Raw genomic sequence first — 8256 nt, 5'->3', positions numbered from 1 at the left:
ACACCTATGTTCCAGATGACAGATCAACACATATGAAGGACCATCTACTAACCAATCAATTCTCTAGGACACTGTTCAACTGTGATTTTGTGAACTGTGCTTTCATATACAGATATCATCCTCAACAGAGACTGGTTGAAGATTAATATTGTACTTATTATATTCATATGGTATGAAAGTAAGATACTTAAGGAGAGATTAGGGATTACGGCTAAAATTGTCATACTAGCAACGTATAAAACCCCTGTTATACATCTAAGCAACACATTAATATAATTTAATGGAATACACAAATGTAATGATGTGATCAGATGGGGCGTGATATTAACAGAAACAAAACTCTGACACTCACAAATAATTATTCTTTATTTCACTGTGACGTGTACATTTTCCTCTGAAACGTGTGTATTTGCCCACATAATAAGTGAACTAAGACTTTAAAACAAATTGGTGATTCTTTGTCAGCTGTCTTTCCTGCATTTAGCAGCTGTAACTGTGTTGCCTTTCGCAATTAATTGTAGTTTTCTGTAGTTATAAAAAAAGATTCTCAGAATACACAAGTGAAATGTATGTTAAGTCACATGCTTTAATAAAAAGATGTTTGAAAAAAAAAAAAATACTTTGCTTTTTGCTCTGCTGCCAGCAGACTGTTCCATTGTTGTGATTGGTCATATGTTGAAAACCCAGCCCCTTTCAAGTAATGATGCTCATTTCTAGATTGGGAAACCCTGGCTTGACTTATCAAGTTAAAGACCACCATTTTGTGACCACTTACCACGACTGTGGATGTTAGGATAAGTGAAGCCAGATAACCAAAAGAGATCCAGGGTATGTTGGATTGGCTTTGTAGTACATGCCATAGGTTTTTATTCTTCTAAATAAAATAAGTCAACAACAATGTTATACTGTTAGCATTAACCAAGTAGGTAGCGGTAGGGAGCTTGGTCACCAACAAAAAGTGGGAAACATTGGACTTGATGCTAAAAACATATAGTTTTGACATTGACAACATTTGCCTCTAGGGTCCGTTTCACAAAGCAGGTTTAGTGAAAACTCTGAGTCTGTTAAACCTGAAATGAGGGAAACTCTGAGTTTTCAGTTTCACAAAGGGAGGTAACTCAAACCAGAGAAAGAGGGGTAACTCTAGCCTGTTTCACAGAGAGAGGTAACTTAACCTCTCGGTCAGTTACCACGGTAACATGCTCTCTGAACCTAACCTGGTCGGGACCAGGTTTTTCTCAGCAAACCTTGAGTTTCTCTCTGTCTCCGCCCTCTTTCAGCCACACACGGGATTTGATTTCCTCATTCAGTCAGCTGGCCAGTTTTGATGTAGTATAGTTCTGCTATAGTTCCGTCCGATTTCTTAGAAAATCATCATCAGTCAGTAGGCCGACATTATAAGTTATATTAGGTGGCGACTATTTCCACTACCATGGCATGTCCTTTTGTTAATGATCCCGTGGATGAAGGTGCAGCATTACTGCACAGAGAATTAAATATTTGTCGGGAGATGATTATCAGACCGCACATAGATGTTCTTGCATTTCCAGACAATTATCTTTTTGAGCGGTGCCGTTTCACGTCACAGTCCATCATTTACATACACAACCTCATCCGACCTTACATTTCCAACATTGCAAACTGAAATATTGCTCTCACATTCCAGCAGATATTGTGTGTTGTGCTGCGTTTTTTTGCAAATGGGAGTTTTTTTATACAACGTTTAAAACAGCCACTTACGGTAATATTTACTTTATAATGTCAAACCTGCTCAAAATGACGTGTCACCATGAGATTGTGTCGATGTTTTACCTGTTTGAACAATGTTTTTATGTTTCATCTTAAGCTGCTGCCAAGTGCGCTTCTCCCCCGCGGGAATGCAACTAAATGAAATAAATGAATAGGCTCCCACCCAAGCAGTTCCCCCTGTGATATTATTGTGATTGCAAAGGACTACATTTAAACTTACGCATTGACCCGAGCAGCAATGTTCTCCCACGCGTCTCCCTTTCTTTTGCTGCTGCAGCGGTGTTACACTTTCAGCGAAAAACATGCTCAAACGCACTGTATGAGTGCATTAATATTTCCAATTCCAGTGGTAGCGTAGCCCTCCTCCTCCCCGTTGCCATGGTGACTCGTCGAATCAGGGCTCCATTGATGCTGTCTTTTTATACTTGTGGTGCACGCGCTTAACTCCAGGTCAAACTACTCCGAGTTGATCAAACTAACTCAAATCAGCTGTTCTGGAACCGAAAACTCAGAGTTTCCTTTCTCAGAGTAGATCAACTCAGAGTTCAGGGTTAGACTCAGAGTTTGTTGAACCTGCTTTGTGAAACGGACCCCTGGAGTGTAAAGACCTTACTACAGTCACAATCAGTTCAAGTAGTCCATTGACTTTAAATAAAAGCTTTTTTCTGTTATATATTTGGTCATCATTGCTGTCCATTAATCATAACTTTATTGGCTGAGATCTGTAGAAATATTGCTAAAACGGTGTCTAACAGGACAGGAATTGAGGCAGTTTGACAGGTTTTAAACAAACCTTCAGTTTTATCTCAACTTTCCATGGAAACTATCAGCTGAGTGATTATTTCAGGTGTGATCACTTTTGATTTCACCCATAAGGGTGGTGGTGGAAGGTGGTTTTATAATCTGGCTAAGCTGGAAGTTCCAACCTTTCTGATCTTCTGACCAGTACTGCTCTTATACAACAACTGGATGCACTTTGTTGCAGTTTTAATGTGAATACATTTCCAATATTAACTCTAAAAGTTTGGTTATCTCAGTCAAGGTAGTCATACCTTTTTACATTTGTTACCCTCCCTCATCTTTTCTTGTCCTCTTGAATAACAACATTTTGAAAAAAGTGTAATATTATTACAGTAGATACACATGTTGGACAGAGTGCTGCTGCATAGGAGGAACCGCCTGAGAATAATGAATAGGCCTTACAGGGTTAAAGAAAGAAGGAGAATATAATTTAGGGCCAAATCTTTTGTTGTGATGTAAATATCTTTAACAGAAAGACAATTCACATCCAGAAACAGTAGTCAAAGAAAGAATTCAGAGAACAAACAAATCCATGCCCTTGACAAGATTTGCTTTTTATGTCCATATAGAGGGATTTGCAGGCCTCACCTGTAGGGGATTGTGTATTATTCAGTATTGCTGGTGTGCAGTCAAGATTTAAGTAGAATTTAGGGCTACATAGATGCCAGATCTAATAATGGATCTTAGTGGAAGCACACGTCTCGGAAGTTATCACTACATTGAATGACAGTAATCAGCCTCATAGATATGGGTTAGAAGGTTCCTGCTACACCTACCAGTAGGTTCAGAAGGCTGTCATCAACCATTCACATAGTAATGGTCACTGTTTGGACCCTTTGGAGTCACTTTTTAACACTCCGGGAGTCCCGCTGTGAATTCAAACAAAACATACGATATTTGGTTGGGTTTAGGCATCAAACTACATGGTTAGGTTTAGGCATCAAATTACATGGTTAGGTTTAGACAACTAAACTACATGGTTAGGTTTAGGCATCAAACTACAAGGTTTAGACAACTAATGTTTGTGGCATTACCATTAGGAACCAAAACTGTGGTTATGTTTAGGAACAGATTGTGGCTTGGGTTAAAATGCATTATATAAGAAACTTTACTTAAAACGTCACCAGTGACTTTTGGGTTTACATGGGATGCCAACTTGGATCTGCCAGATGAAAGTCCTGTGTGTGTTAAACCCAACTACTACCTCAACCTTCATCCTTACATGAAGTTATTGGTCTTGTAACACTCTCTACTGTTGTTGCTCTCTGTGCTATGTTATCTTAGAGCGCTACTTTCTGGCCATACCCCCTCATATCAATTGTCTAACAGCAGTTGAATCGGTTGGTTGAAGGGGTTCGACTTTTAGATGTTATATTTAAATTGCACTAATCAATACTTTAATATTAATAATGGGTCAAATGTGTAATGTGAAGAATAGAAGAAGAATAGAATCATTGCACTGCATTAAAATGATTAAAAAATTAGCAGCTAGCTTCTGAACAAAGTGGAGCAATCAGCAGCTAAAATAACCAGATATTTCCGGGAGTTGGTGGAGACCAAAACAGAGCTAAGAGGGGCTGAATATTGACCTTACCTTTACCAAATGGCTGTATAAACAACTCCAAATGAATGCTAATGTTGCTCTTTGTTTTTAGGATGTATGGAAGAGCAATATTATAGGAGGTTCTTCATTAAAATATTCTGGTTCCATAACAATGTAATCAGGAGAGATTTTTAAGTTTGTTCAATAATCTTATTCAATTTGTGAAGATGAATTCAATCTGATGTAGGGTGAGTGGCAAGGAACGAGAGGCCAGGGCATTCCATAAGATGAAAGGATTATATGGTGTTTTTCTTAATGCCAGTAATTATCATGAAAAGACTCAAGTCACACATAGATTGATTTTGAAGCCTAAATAATTTAAAAAAATGTTGAATGCTGTATATTTTAAGAAACAGTATTTAAACTGGAATAAATAGTGCATTTGTTAGGAACTATTTTCAGCTGCGGATTAATCCACATTAGGTGTTCTAGTGAGAATTTCTGGCAGCAGACTCAATCCTACATACAGAGTATTGGGGTTGAGTGTGATCATGTCCTTGGTAATGAAGGAACTTTTCACTCTGTGAAACGGTATGGGTCATTTATGTGCTTTTGATAGTTTTTGGACTACAATTGAGCTCTGTGGCACACAGGACTAAGATCAGGCTTTGGATACAAGGATTAGTTAATAACTTTAATCCAAAATACATTTTGAATAAATAATTTATACTTATTGCGATGGTCTGATTTGACTCACCTACATGTCTTGTCATCCTCTTCCTCCTCCATCACTCTCTCATCTACTCTTTCTTTCACCCTAAAGGTGTAAACTGACCTGCATTTGTTCCCACAAGCTACTGTGTTTGAGCTCCATCTCTTGCTGTCGGACAGTAACTCATCTCCCCTTGACAGCGGATGACAAATTGCCTCCCCGCAGGCCAACTAATCACTGTGGTTGTTTGAACGCATTCATTAGCCTGTTTGTTGAATCTGAGGTTTTAGCACTGTACCTCAGTTATCATTTCATCCATATATTTGTTCCTCACAGAAATTTGGCAGCCAGATTACATCAAAACGTACAACCAATGACCATGTTTACGTTAAATAAAAAAAATACTATGAAGTATTGCTTTCATTTAGAAATGAAGAATTCAGTCCTTATGTTTACCACCTTATATTCCAGGCCAAGACAACTTGAAAACCGTTGGATACTTGGAGCCTCTGGGCCTAAATGCTTAAGAGAAGCTTATCAGACTTGTACAGTTAAGTTTTAAGACAGTGATAATTTGCTCCCATGTTGCACCTCTTTCCAACTCTGCCAACTGACCGCTCAGTCTGTTTGAAAAAGAAATAAATAAATTGTGATGTCTTAGTAAGATTGTGCCACTAAATAACAGCATTGACACAGTGAGTAGGGTGTGCCCGGTGCTCACAGAGGCCAAATCAGGGAGGGGAGGAATGTTGGCTGCAGATGAAAGCAGGAGCGCAGGCTGGGATGTGTAATAACTCTCCACACATCAGCCTGTTGGTATAATAAGCCGGATCCTAGAGGCAGGAGAAGAGACACCAAGAAACATGCCAAAACACCTCTCTGTCTGTCTCTGTCTCTCTCTCTTTGTCTGAAAGTACGTTAAAATTATTATTTTTTTCCCCCAGTTGGCAAGACAAAAATTATGCAGTCAAGGCTGCACAGCTTAATGCAGCTGGGAGTAGTTGACATTAATTTATTCATTCAAACTGCCATAAAGATATATAAAATCTATCTTTTTTTCTTTCTGTTTGTGTTGCAGGTCAGAGTGACAGCAGAGCCTTCAAAGAGTCCTGTCAAAACCAAGATTAGTGACTGAAGAGGGATCAGCGGGCCCAGGACCAGTCTGGAAACGTAGAACCAACCATTTACCTCCGGCTGAGGATGAAATCCTTCAGGAGCACCCATCGGTGATGGAGGAAGCCTTCAGATCCTTTACTCTAGTAAAAGTACCAACACATTCAAAATACTTCATTACAAGTAAAAGTGCTGCATTCAAAACATCACTTAAATAGAAGGACAGAAGTATTGTCAGCTTAATGTAGTTGAAGCATTAAAAATAAAAGAAGAATGGGCTGATTAATTATTCTATGCAACATTATTCTCTTGTTATTGAGTGAGCAACATTTTACTGGTCGAGGTGCAGTTTTAACTACTTTATATATAGTTTATTTAGTCCAGAGTTCCCCAACCTAGGTGTCCGGTTCCCTCTGAAGGTCACAAGATAAATCTGTGGGGCTGTGCATGGACATGCTGAGGGGGCTGCACCCCCTAAAATCAGACCGTACAAAAAAAAACAATTGATAAATTTGTTGAAACATATAATGTTCTCCCTTTTCGTATTGGAATATATAGGCCTTATGTGCAGTACATACATATCTGTGGCTTGGATTTCGTTTTATTCTGGACATTTAAATGAAAGAAAATACCATGAGTGTCGCCCAGCATTTAGTATGACATTATATAGTTTCTCTAAACACCCCCAACTCTGACTGTAAATGTATATTTATTTTTTTTATTTTCGATTTTTCTCTAATTGCTGCTTTTTTTGTGAAACACCGGATACATTTACGTCTTTGGTGGAACTGCTAACAGCTAAACAGGGGCCCCAACTATACTGCTTGTGTTAGAGGGTCACAGCCAAAAAGATTGGGAAGCACTGGTCAAATCTTTAAAAATGATTTTTAAGCTTATAATATGTTTTAAAATTTAAATCTTAAACTGAGAAGCACCTGACAGCTAAAAAGTAGCTTTTAATATTTCCCTCATGAGTAAAAGTATAAACTATAAGTGCCTCAAACTTACATTAAAGTAATTAAATATTTTTAGCTATAGCTGAGCACCAGTCTTCCCACAACAGTCTCACTTCGTGATGGGACCTTGACTATGAGTTTAGAGTTCAGATTACATCATGCGTGCAGTTATTATAAATGGCATGATGTGCGTCTAATGTCTCTGATGTCTTCACATTCATGTCAGCAGCCTAAATTTGACAAAAACTAAAAGGAATGTAGTTCAATAAAGGGCCAGTACATAGCCGAGGCTATAGGCTACAAAGTCTAGAGTATAATGTTATTCTCATTTATGCTCAGCAATATTAGAGTCTGCATCAACAGGGCCTAAGCTGATTTTGTTCTGCTTAATAATGCTGCTATAGGCCTAGTCTGCCGGGGGAAAATCCTGTTCCTGGTCCTCTGAGCTTCTCTCCTCTCTGTCTGTATCATTCATGTCCCATCAATGCATGTTACTAACTTCAACTTCAACTTGTGTGTTGTTTGTTCTTTGTCGTCTCGCAGGTCTCTGCTGATCATGGTGGTGCCTGCTGCCGTGGTCCTACATGACGCTTCCTGCTGTTATTATTACTATTTCTCATATATACTATCATTAATTTTATAAATTATAAAATGTGTAGCCATAAAAACAGTATCAGTAATATATCTCACTGTATCAAAGCTGTTATTACCACTACTCACCATTGATCATGTTTACCACCATAATTATTATCATTGTCATCTTAGCTGTGCTTGTTTCTACTATTCTACTGTATTAACTGCGATAACATATAAGTCATATTCACATAACTATAGATATTATTATAGTTACTGTTACTTTTGTGGTTGCTTGCATCTTTGGAAGTGTGTCTCTGTCTGTCTGTCTTTGTGTCTCTCTTTTTTCTTTCTCTCTTCTTTTCTTCCTCCCCAACCGGTGCAGACGGATGTCCGTCCTCCATAGAGCTGGGTCTGTCGGACGTTCCTGCCTGTTAAAGTGTGTACTCAATGGAGGAATTGTTGGTTCTCTGTAAATCATAAATAAGTCGTAGAGTTCGGTCTTTACCTACTCTGTAATGTGTCCTGAGATAACTTTTGTTATGATTTGGCATTGTAAATAAAATTGAATTGAACTGAATATAGCGACATATTTGGCCTGGAAATCCCCATAATATATGCCATTAATAGCTTAGTTCACGTAAATAGCACGTTATGATATATACGGTCTAAGTTGCACTAAGACGACTATAACCCCCACAATACTTAATATGTAGGGGCCTTATGCTGGGGTTTCGTTTGAAAGCAAGCCCACAGTCGCAGATGGGCATAATGACCGAGCTGCGAGAAATGACAGCGTCCGAGCCTCT

The sequence above is a fragment of the Echiichthys vipera genome (genome assembly GCF_963691815.1).
Source record: "Echiichthys vipera genome assembly, chromosome: 17".
Lineage (NCBI taxonomy): Eukaryota > Metazoa > Chordata > Actinopteri > Perciformes > Trachinidae > Echiichthys > Echiichthys vipera.
Note: the sequence above shows the minus strand (reverse complement) of the source record.